This window comes from Hypanus sabinus, chromosome 11, assembly GCF_030144855.1.
Source record: "Hypanus sabinus isolate sHypSab1 chromosome 11, sHypSab1.hap1, whole genome shotgun sequence".
Classification (NCBI taxonomy): domain Eukaryota; kingdom Metazoa; phylum Chordata; class Chondrichthyes; order Myliobatiformes; family Dasyatidae; genus Hypanus; species Hypanus sabinus.
In genome coordinates this window covers 43,377,128-43,389,804 of record NC_082716.1, presented here as the reverse complement: position 1 = coordinate 43,389,804, position 12,677 = coordinate 43,377,128, and the positions used below count along the sequence as shown (strand labels likewise).

The window sequence follows — 12,677 nt, the reverse complement described above, 5'->3', positions numbered from 1 at the left end:
TTTGAGAAAAAGAAACAATATTAGATACTTTCCAGTCCTCCAGAACTTTTGCCTTTGCTAATGAGGATACAAAGATTGTTGTCAAGTTCCCAGCAATCTCCTTTTTTTCCACTATCAGTAACCTGAGATATATTCCATCAGGCCCTGGGGACATCCACCAAGATACCCAGCACAAACTCCTTTTTGATCGCAAAATGTGCTGGCATATTGGCACACCTCACATTGGACTCACTAATCTCCACATCCTTTTTGACAAAGACAACACAAACTACTCATTTAGTTCCTTACCCACATCTTCTCACTCTGAGCATAAATTCTTCCCCTTTATCCTCACCCTAATTGTCCTCTTTTTTAAAATGTAAATATAAAATGCCTTTGGATTCTTTATAATTCTACTTGCTAGGGAGATTTCATGGTTCCTCCTTGTCCCTTGCTTGAGTTCCTTCCTGTTTTTTTTCATTAAGTTGAAAATTGTACAGACTGGTGTCAGGCAATAAAAATATAATAGTCTTCAGAAGTAATTCACTTATACGTTAGTAATGGTAGGTGAGGTGATGTTTCACAGCCGTGGCATGAGTATCATTCAAGCAGCATGTCTGCAGTAAGTGTTTGCAGACTGAGGACTTCAGTTAAAAATCAATGAGCTAAGTTGCAGTCACTGGGACCCATTAAATAAGAGAAAAGTATCTGGATGCTTTTTACTAGGTTATTTGTATACCATAAAGCCTTCTGAGTTGGTCAGGGGATTGTAACCCCAAGTGCAACAGGTCAGGTCATTGAAAAGACAGGAATACAGAAACCTCAGTCTTTTCAATTGTGCAATGCAGTACATTTGAGATCTCAGGTGAAGGCAAGTGCAGCAGGCAGTGAAGAAGGCTAATGGAATGTTGGTCTTTATTACAAAGGGAATTGAGTACAAGAGCAAGGAAATCCTTTTACATTTGTACAGGGCCCTGGTGAGACCACACCTGGAGTATTGTGTACAGTTTTGGTCTCCAGGGTTAAGGAAGGACATCTTGGCTGTAGAGGAAGTGCAGTGTAGATTCACAAGGTTAATTCCTGGGATGTCCAGACTGTCTTACGCAGAGAGGTTAGAGAGACTGGGCTTGTACACGCTGGAATTAAGGAGATTGAGAGGGGATCTGATTGAGAGTTAAGGAAAAACTTCTTCTCCCAGAGAGTTGTGGGGGTGTGGAATGCACTGCCTCAGAAGGAAGTGGAGGCCAATTCTCTGGATGCTTTCAAGAAGGAGCTAGATAGGTATCTTATGGATAGGGGAATCAAGGGATATGGGGACAAGGCAGGAACCGGATATTGATAGTACATGATCTGCCATGATCTCTGAGTGGCGGTGCAGGCTCGAAGGGCCGAATGGTCTACTTCTGCACCTATTGTCTATTTGGATGAAATGTGCACTATAAGATGCTCAATTAGCTATTTATTGGGATGGATGTTCACATCTTGGTTGCTTGCTAAGCTCGCTTTCTAAACAGCAGCTGCCAATTGTAAGATAATAAACAGTTGAAAGTAAATTTCCAACTATATTGATTCATTTTGTTTCTGGTCATAAAATGGAAGTCGGTCTTCAGTTCTTAAAATATAAATACAGTAGCAACCAGTCATCAGCTTGAAGTTTTAAAACATAGCTTTGCAAGCAAGCTCTGTATATAGACAGACAGTTTGTGTGTGAGAAGTAGGATGTACAATAACACACTGCACCTGCTTTATTGCTGCTCAAAGGTGTAGTATAAAACAACAGGTTGTTTAATTTGGCTTGTTTCAAAAAAAAAGTTGCTACAAACTAAGTTCGAAGTTGCATAGTTGAAGGAAGCTTGCAGACCAGATGGCTAATATCATTTAGCATATCAATAACGGATGTATTTATAGTTGGGAGTTTTATGTACTTAAGCTTCACAGCCTTAATGGTGGAAAGCTGAGATTTATGTTTCCATAATGTCTTAGACTATTTGTGTAAAAATGATATCTGAGGAAATATCACATATGTGTAAAGTCAACAAAGTGGGAGAAAAAGGCTATAAATATAGACAGCAGTTCAGGTTATTAGAAATGGGGTAAGGAATATCAAGAAACCCGGAAAAAACACAGGATGAACTCAAATCTATTCCTCTGGTTTTGGTTTCTACGATGGACGATGTGTTCATCTGCATCATTTTTAAGTCTTTTTAGTTTATAAGAATTGTATCTGTGGTTTAGAATCAGAATCACTTTATTGCCAGTATATGAAACATACCAGAATTGATTGTGGTTTGGTGCCAAGCATAAAACACAGGACAACACCATAACAGACAACAGAATAGCAATCAGCAATTTATAAGGTAATAGTGAAAACAGCCATGAACAATTACAACAATTAGCAAAACAGTCACTTGCACAAATGTCACTAATCAAACTTAAATAAATGTGAACATATGAATAGATTAAATAAGAATCAAGAGAACAAGGAGAGGAGGAAAGACCAATTAGTGGATTAAATGGCACAGTTAGGGTATTACGCCCAAGTGAGGAGTTTTGTTTGAGAAGCTGGATAGCTACAGGAAAGACACTTCAGGATGATGTGTAGTCCTGGTGGTGGTGGACTTGTAGTGTCTCCCTGATGACAATTTGGTGAATAGGGATTGCTAGAGTGGGTGGAGTCAGCAGCAATTTTTTTCATCCTTTTTTCTTCACTCTTGTGATGAACAGGTCTTCTAACCTGTTGGTAGATGACAGCCAATAATCTTCTCCGCCAAGTGAATCACTCGCTGCAACCTGGACTTGGGGGAGTGCGAATAGGCAGTGGTAAATCTTTTGTTCTTCGTGTTTTAGAAAAGTTTAAGATCAAAATCTTTTGTGAGTATTAAATGTGTTTTAAGAATATTGTTTGGATTTAAACATGTACCATTGCAAATAAATGAACTGTGTTTTAAAGTATGCAGTTAGCTGGAAGTATCTTCTTGGTAGGAAGAGAGGACCCACCACTTGAATTGTGAGTATTGGCACCTGAACTTACCATGCAGAATAAACAGGGAAGTGAACTAGTCTGAGAAGGTCGGGGTAGTTACAGTATAACCTCCCTTTACTGAGAGTACTCATGGCCACACTTATCTACATTTGAGTTTAGAACTTCATGGTTAGCAAACCTGATATCATCACACTATTAGTCTGTGGTAGCAGAAGCCGTACATGTGTGAGAGTGGGAGGCAAACAATAAATAAGAGTGGAATTGGCATTGTTCTCCACAGAAAAGAGCAAGAGCTACGAAGGCTATGCCTGATGCCAGGGTTCAGTGACTGGAGGGGAACAAGCAAAGGGAGGGTAAAGGGGTTACTGTGGTAAATGTAGGCACCTACAGCATAGGAAAATCAGCCAGTCTAGATGAGTATATCACCACTGTCACGGACTACGTTAGAAAATGTGTAGAGGACTGTGCACCAATGAGGTCAGCTTGGGTGTTCCCAAATCAGAAACCACTGGGTGAACCAGGAGATCCACTCCCTACTAAAGTATAGCATTATAGCATTTAAAATAGGTGACATGGACCTACACAAGAAATTAAGGTACAGCCTCCATGAAGCTATCAGGGACACTAAGAGACAATACCAGTGCAAAATCGAGCCCCATACTAGCCTTCAACTGTCGCAGGACCTACATGCTCGAAATGGGCTGCAAAATGAAATCAAGCAGCATTGACAACAGTGCATCCCTTCACTGATGAGCTTAATGCATTCCATACACATTTTGAGCAAAGGGGATTGGAATGTTACTGACCACCCTGATAGCCTCCAAGGCACCTGGACCCACAATCACTCTTGCGGTCAGTCTTCCAGAGACTGAACCCACAGTAACCATTTGGCCCAGATGGTGTCCCTGGCTGTGTGCTTACATCCTGCCCAGATCTGCTGATCGATGTATTTGCAAACATTTTTAACCTCTTTCTACTAAAATCTGAGGTTCCATCTGCTTTAAGAAGATCATTAGCATCCCGGTACTTAAAAAAAAAAATCTCTTGATGATTACTGCTAATGACTCTGGCATCCAGCATCATGAAGGTTATGGCACACATCAACTTCAGCCTCCCAGACAACCTTGGCAATTGCAATTCATCCTCAGCTGAAACAGGTGTACACTGGATGCCATCACTCTGACCCTTCACACTTCTGTGGAGCTTCTATGGACTTCTATGGTCAGTAAAGACACCTCCATTACACTATTGTCCAATGACAACAGCTCTGCCTTTAATACTAAAATTCCAAACACCGCACCTCAAGTCAATATCTTCATATGCATCTAGACTGCTGACCTCATGACCAACAGACCATAATTACTTGGGATAAGCAGCAACACAAGTGCCACGATTATTCTGAACACTACTGCTCCACAAGTATGATTCTTAATTGCCTACTTTACTCCCTACACGCATCAGTGTAGCTAGATTCTACTCGAGCTCTGTCTACAAGTTAGCAGATGACACCATTGTAGTGGGCTGAATTTCAAATAATGAAGAATCAGCATATAGGAAGGAGATAGCCTAATGACATGGTGTCATGACACCAACCTTTCTCTTATTGTCAGCAAAACAAAGGAACTGGTAAGTGACTTCAGGGAAGGTTGTGCATACTATCCTATTTACACAAAAGGTGCTGAGGTCAAGAAGGTTGCGAGTTTCAAATTCTGAGGATTGAACATTACCAGTAACCTGTCCTAGTCCAACTACATAGACACCACAGCCAGTAACTCTCAGCAATGCCTCTAGTTCCACAGGAGGCTGAAGAAATTCGGCATGTCCCATTTGACCTTCAACAATTTTTATTGTTGCTCTTGTTACGAATTCAGCAACAATAAATATATAAGTGAGGCAGGGGTTTTTATAACAAATAAAACATTTATTAAACACTGAAAAACAAACCCCCAAAAGTAAACAAATCACTAACGTAACCGGAAATCAGCTGCTGTGCGGCAACTTAAACAGTTCTTAAAGCGAGGTTGCAAAAACACAGTTCTTCAAAGTAGTACTGTGAAAGTTCAAAATGCTTACAGTCCATTAAAGGAGAGACTTTTTAGACGATTTAAATTCTCTTTCACGTCGTGTCTCTGCGGTTCCCAGTCGAACTACTTTTCCTGGAGAATTTACAAAGATGGAAATGAAACTGCTTAAAGGCACTTACCTTTCCTTTACAAAACTGTTCCCAATCCTTTCTGCTATTTCGCAGGGATTAACACAGGGACAGCCAACAAATTCCTTCCGAATGAGGATCAAACAAGGTCGAACCTGTTTCACCGTCGAAATCGACTTTCCTCGATCTTTTAACTCCCAAACTCTGATCTTCACTCTCCACTGATTTTTAACTAGCAGTATTATAAAGAAACTGCCGGCAATGACCTTTTAAACTTTAGGCATTAAACAAAACTCTATCTTTCAACAAAACTGCGTCATAATATTGAACCACGCAGTGGCATGAAGTCAAAATGGCAAATCCAGCCACGAACTGCCCCTCCTCACAGGGAGGGGTCCTCCTTTTATACCCTGTAAAAAAAAATACCTGTCACATGACCTCTACTGGCAGGAACATGACATCACTGCATCGTCACAAGACCACTACCTTAAGTCCAGTATAGCTTCAACACCAGTCATGTGACAAGGGTACGTAACACCTCTCTCCAAAAAAATATTTTGGTCTGTCAAGAACAAAATTTTAACAATTATTTACAAGGAAAAAAAATGTATAAATTTTATAACATACACAGTATACATAGTATCATCATATAACATCTTACAACTTACAATACAGTAGGAGTGTTACAATTGTAAAAAAAAACACTCCATAAAAAATTACATTGTACATTCAACATCGAGATAGACAATCAGCAACCACATTATCTTTACCTTTAATATGAGTTATCACAATATTGTACTCTTGTAACATCAAACTCCAATTTAATAACCTTTTGTTTTTGTTTTTCATCTTACTCAAAAACACTAACGGATTATGATCAGTGTAAACAATAAGTGGTTTTTGAGTTGTACCAACATATACCTCAAAATATTCTAAAGCTAAAACAAGAGATAACAATTCCTTTTCTATTGTCGAATAGTTTCTTTGATGCTTATTAAATTTCTTAGAAAAGTAAGCGACTGGATGATCAACCTCATCACCCTCATTCCATTGCATTAATACTGCTCCTGCAGCCTCATCACTAGCGTCTACAGCTAATGAAAAAGGTTTTTCAAAATCAGGTGCCTTAAGCACAGGTTGTTGACATATCATTGTTTTTAATTTCTCAAATGCTTCTTGACAAGGCATTGTCCACACAAACTTCTCATTCTTCTGCAAAAAGTTAGTTAATGGAAGGGCAACATTAGCAAAATTCTTACAAAATTTTTGATAATATTCTACCATTCCCAAGAATCTTCTCTGAGAGCTTTTTCCCCCATTGGAGTGGGAATCTCTAAAATTGCCCGAACTTTTGCCTGAACAGGAGCTACCTTACCTTGACCCACAACATAAACAAGGTAAGTCACAGTGGCATGTCCGAATTCACTCTTAGCTAAATTAATAGTTAAGTTAGCTTTTGAAAGCCTTTCAAACAATTTCTCCACTGCAATAATGTGTGCTTCCCAAGTATCATTTCCCATCACTAAATCAATATCTTTCAATCCTTGAATCACAGAGTTAATCATCCTCTGGAAAGTACCTGGGGCATTCTTCATTCCAAATGGAAGAACATTATATTCATATAGCCCAGATGGAGTTACAAATGCAGAAATCTCTTTACCTCTGTCCTTTAGTGGAACACACCAATACCCTTTCAATAAATTAATCTTTGTAAGGAACTTTGCTTTTCCAACTTTATCTACACAATCTAACAAACATCGGTTTTCGTTACAGCATTCACCTTCCTATAGTCCATACAAAACCTAATACTACAATCTGGTTTTGGCACCATAACACAGGGTGAACTCCAATTCGAGTTAGAAGGTCTAATAATATTATTCTCTACCATATATTTAATTTCTTTCTCGGCAAGTTCACATTTTTCTATGTTCATCCTGTATGGGTGTTGTTTAAAAGGTTTGGCATCTCCATCATCTACATCATGTGAAGCTATAGTAGTCCTTCTTGGAACATCTGGAAACAAATCCTTATATTTAAAAATTAATTTCTTCATCTGCTGTTTCTGCTCGAGCTGTAAGTGTGCTAGTTTCTCAACAATATTTTCAAGAATGGTTGAATTTGGTAACCTGACAGAAACAATGTTGGATTCAGAATGAAATTCAGATGAATCATCTATCATGTTCCTAGTTAAATCAAATTCATTATCATTAACCACAACAGTCACAATATCAGATTGTTTCTCATAATATGGTTTTATCATACTTACATGGCAAAGTTGTGTTGGCCTATGATCTGGAGTTTTTAATCACATAATCCACATCATTGATTTTAGACACAATTTCATAAGGACATGAAATCTAGCTTGTAAAGGATTCGTTTGCACTGGGAAAAGAACCAGCACCTTATCTCCAGGCTTAAACATCCTCATCCTAGCTTCTTTATCGTCCCAAGTTTTTTTTTCTCCTGAGCCAATTTTAAATTTTCCTTGGCTAAGCTTCAAGCTTTACGTAACCTGCCCTTAAATTTCAAAACATAGTCCAACAAATTAGTGTGTACTTCCTTACTAATCCACTTCCTCATCAACACTCCTTTTTCCAAGTAATATCCTACTGGCACCTTCTCAATTTCACTATCTGGTAGAGTTTGTTCTCTTAATTTTATAATCTCAGGGTCTCTACTCTGCTCTGCTATCATCTCCTTCCAAGACAGAGATAAATCTTCATAGTCAGACTTACTTCAAGAATCTTGTTCAAACAACGAAGGTAAGAAAGTCTCTGACACATCCTCAAAACTCGAATCCTGAGTTCAACAGTCATGAGTAACAACCTCATTCTGCGCATCAATCTTTTTAGCCATAGATCTAGTCACAACACAGGAAGAATCTGTGTTAGAATTCTTCTCTGGTTCCTCTGACTCCATTGTCAAATGCACTTCAGGAAAAACTTGTCCACCTGCCAAGTCATTACCTAACAATAAAGAAATATCCTTCACAGGTAAGCTAGGCTGTAATCCTACTTTAACAAATCCTGTAACTAACCCTGACTTTAAATTTACTTTATGCAAATGTACAGGCATAAAATCACTCCCAACACCTCGTATATAATTTACCTCACCAGTATCAGACTCTTCATTAAACCTCAATACACTGTCAAACATCAGTGATTGAGAAGCTCCTGTATCCCTAATGATTTTTATTGGCACCAGAGTAGATCTTTCTTTCAAGGATACAAACCCTTAAGTTATAAAATGATCATATCCCTTTTTAACTTGGTCAGACTCTAATAAAACCTCATTTGTGTTTATCGAACCCTGTAATTTTACAGGTGCTTCAGTATGTTGCACACAAGCATCTGGAACTGCTTCCTTCTCTTTCTTTTTCAATCGGAAACAGTTAGCTATTACATGGCCAGGTTTCTTACAATAGTTACAAATAAGACCAAACTGTCTTTCCTTCACAGGTTTTCCTTCCTCCTTACCTTTCTCATTAACATCTGATTTAATTTCTGATTTACCTTGAGTCTCTGTGTTATTTTTCCTCTTAAAAATTCTGCCCTGAGGAAATTTATTCTTATGGATTAAAACATACTCATCAGATAAGCTAGCACAGTCCTGCAATGTATCAGTATCCTTCTCATTTAAATAGGTCCTTACTTCAACAAAGATGCTTCTTTTAAATTCCTCCATTAAAATCAGTTCTTTCAATGTATTATAGTCCCCATTTACATTTTTAGAGGAAACCCATCTCTCAAAACACACAGCTTTATCATAGGCAAATTCCACATAAGTTTTTTCCACAGACTTCTTCAAACTTCTGAATCTTTCTCTATATGCTTCTGGGACCAATTCGTTTGCTTTTAAAAATATACTTTTTCACAATATCATAATCTAGTGCTTGCGCAGCAGTTAAAGCTGTATAAACTTGTTGTGCTTTGCCTTTAAATACACTTTGTAATAACACTGACCATTTATCTTTTGGCCACTCTGAAATCTGAGCAATTGTTTCAAAATGTTGGAAATATCTTTCCACTTCTATTTCACTAAATGGTGGGACCAATTTAATTTCTTGACTAGCAACAAATTGTTTTCTAGAACCAGAAGACTGATTCCCAGACCTTAATTCCGCCATCGCATATTCAAATTCCCTTTTTTTATTATCAGCTTCTAACCTACAACGCTCCAATTCTGCTTTACTTTGTTCCAACTTCATTTGTTCGATTTGCAACTGCATCTCTATATAACTTATTGGAAACTACTCTAAAATCGATTCATCAAAATCACCCGATTCCACATAGTGTGATGTGATTTTTCTCTGTATTAGATCCTTTGATGTAGACTTCAAAATACCTTTAAGTTGCAATATACTAGCTAGCTCAGACACCTCAGTTTTTTTCGCCTTCGCTAACAACTCCGCGTCTGGTGAACCCAGAAACTCATCAATATTCATTGTTGCTGAACACCACTCAAAAGCCAATCAAACAAAAGAATCGAGTATTTCCCTTTTCCAAAACACCAATTCAAAATTTAACAAGCATTTAAACTCAAAAGTAATTCATCCCGGACGAGCCCCCATATTTATGTTACGGATTCAGCAACAATAAATATATAAGTGAGGCAGGGGTTTTTATAACAAATAAAACATTTATTAAACACTGAAAAACAAACCCCCAAAAGTAAACGAATCACTAACGTAACCAGAAATCAGCTGCTGTGCGGCAGCTTAAACAGTTCTTAAAGTGATGTTGCAAAAACACAGTTCTTCAAAGTAGTACTGTGAAAGTTCAAAATGCTTACAGTCCATTAAAGGAGAGACTTTTTAGACGATTTAAATTCTCTTTCGCGTCGTGTCTCTGCGGTTCTCAGTCGAACTACTTTTCTCGGAGAATTTACAAAGATGGAAATGAAACGGCTTAAAGGCACTGACCTTTCCTTTACAAAACTGTTCCCAATCCTTTCTGCTATTTCGCAGGGATTAACACAAGGACAGCCAACAAATTCCTTCTGAATGAGGATCAAACAAGGTCGAACCTGTTTCACCGTCGAAATCGACTTTCCTCGATCTTTTAACTCCCAAACTCTGATCTTCACTCTCCACTGATTTTTAACTGGCAGTATTATAAAGAAACTGCCGGCAATGACCTTTTAAACTTTAGGCATTAAACAAAACTCCATCTTTCAACAAAACTGCATCATAATATTGAACCATGCAGTGGCATGAAGTCAAAATGGCAAATCCAGCCACGAACTGCCCCTCCTCACAGGGAGGGGTCAAAATGATGTTACTCCACCATCACAAGACCACTACCTTAAGTCCAGTATAGCTTCAACACCAGTCACGTGACAAGGGTACACAACACACCATAGAAAGCATTGTCTAAATTCATCACAGCTGAGTACGGCAACAGCTCTGCTTGTGACTGCAAGAAACATCTTAACACATCACAAGACCATCCTCCACTCTGTGGACTCTGTCCAGAATTCTGATTGCCTCAGTAAAGCAACCGACATAATTAAAGACATTGCCCACCTTCATGCTACCCTCCCCCCCCCCCCCCACACCCACCCATCAGGCAGAAGATACAATAGCCTGATTCAAAAACGGGAAGTCAGTAATCAGGGAAAAGGAAGACAGTTTGTTTCCATGATTCATAGGGAAAATTTTAGAAACTAAGACATAGATTCTTAGAAATATTCAACACAATCAGGCAAAGATGACATGGATTTGTGAAAGGATAATCATGTTTCACCAATTTATTAGAGTCTAGAGCAGAAGGCTTTAAGGTGAGGGAAGGGGAAAGTTGTCACGTCAAAGGTTATTACAGATAATAAATGCTCATGGTATTTGAAAAATCATTGACAAGCAAACAGGAATCAAAGGGAGGACACATGGCAAGGGTGTTTTCTCTAGTGCAAATTTGTAGAAGCAGGGGCCTTGGTTTAAAGATTGAAGGGTCACTCATTTAAGACAGAGATGTGATTTTTTTTTCACTTGGTGGGTGACAGGGCTTTGGAACTCTTCCCCAAAGAGTGGCGGAAGTAGAGTAAATATTTTGAAGGCACTATCAGATAAACCCTTGATAAACATGAAGGTTAAAAGTTTGGATAGGTACACTGAAGAGAGAAGTATGAAAGGCAAAGGCCAGGTGCAAGTAGACTGGACTGTTAGATGGTTCAAAGGGCCTGTTTCTGCTCCTGATTTTTACATTTATATACAAGTGAATCGTGAAGTGTAATTTTTAAATTCAAACTCAAATGCTCCTCTGAGTAGATTTAATCTTTGAATTTGTCCTTGTTTGCATTAAGGATTTGAATCACCTGCTTTATTTGTGTTGGCGATAGAACCATTAGCTGAATTAATTAGAACTGACTCAGATATTATGGGTTTCAGAGTTAATCGGGAGGAATATAAGATTAACTTATTTGCTGATGATGTTCTGATTTATCTAACTAACCCACTACAATTGTTGCGTAAATTATCTTCTAGATTGGAAGAATATGGGAAAATATCAGGGTACAAAATAAATTGGGATAAAAGTGAAATCCTATCCCTTACTAAAGGAGATTATAGTCAATGTTGATTAATAACTCAATTTAGATGGCCGATAAATGGTTTAAAGTATTTAGGTATAAGAGTTGATCATGATATAAAGTATTTATATAAATTAAATTATTTGCCATTACTGAAACAGATTCAAGAGGATCTTGATATATGGATGATGTTACCAATAACATTAATAGGTAGAGTCAATGCTGTAAAAATGAATATATTCCCTAGATTACAATATTTATTCCAAACATTACCAATACAATTACCGCAGAAAATTTTTCAAGAGTTAAATAAATGTGTGAGGAAATTCCTTTGGAAAGGTAAGATGTCAAGAATATCGTTGGAAAAATCGACATGGAAGTTTGACCTAGGAGGGTTACAATTACCAAATTTTAAGAATTATTACAAAGCAAATCAACTTAGATTTATTGCATCTTTTTTGATGAAGATAAACTGGCATGGATTAGAATAGAATTAGACAAAATAGGAGAAAATATACCAGAAGAGTTGATATATAAATGGGAATCTAAATGGATATGGGAAAAGAAAGCAACTCCTATACTAAAACATTTGATTGATTTATGGAATAAGATAAATGTTGATGATGAGATAAAGAAATCTTTATTAGCAAAGAGACCTTTAATTCAAAATAAACTTATCCCTTTTACAATGGATAATCAACTTTTATATAACTGGTTTCACAAAGGGATTAGATATATAGGAGACTGTTTTGAAGGAGGTATATTAATGTCATTTGACCAATTAAAGAATAAATATAAAATATCAAATAACACTCTTTTCTGTTATTTCCAATTAAGGGCTTATTTAAGAGATAAACGGGGTCAAACAATGTTACTGCCGAAACCTAATGAAATAGAAACTTTAATTCATAAAGGAAAAATTAAAACATTTATTTCTGGTATGTATAATTTGATTCAAAAACAGGCAATTAAACAAAGAATTCATAAGTCAAGACAAAAATGGGAAACTGATTTGAATATTAAAATTGACGAAACAAG

At 37.4% G+C, this 12,677-nt stretch overlaps 1 protein-coding gene across 2 annotated transcripts in view; it reads left to right on the top strand.

Moving 5' to 3' along the window:
• Window positions 1-2,723: 2,723 nt before the first annotated feature.
• gpx7 (glutathione peroxidase 7) overlaps window positions 2,724-12,677 on the top strand; it is a 47,593-nt gene continuing 37,639 nt past the window's right edge. The window contains exons 1-2 of one of the 2 annotated variants that reach the window (XM_059984237.1): window positions 2,724-2,799; window positions 2,930-2,986. The gene's annotated coding sequence lies outside the window, so the exon portion shown is untranslated. The remainder of the gene's footprint in view (window positions 2,800-2,929; window positions 2,987-12,677) is intronic. The other variant, XM_059984236.1, reaches the window with a different exon arrangement.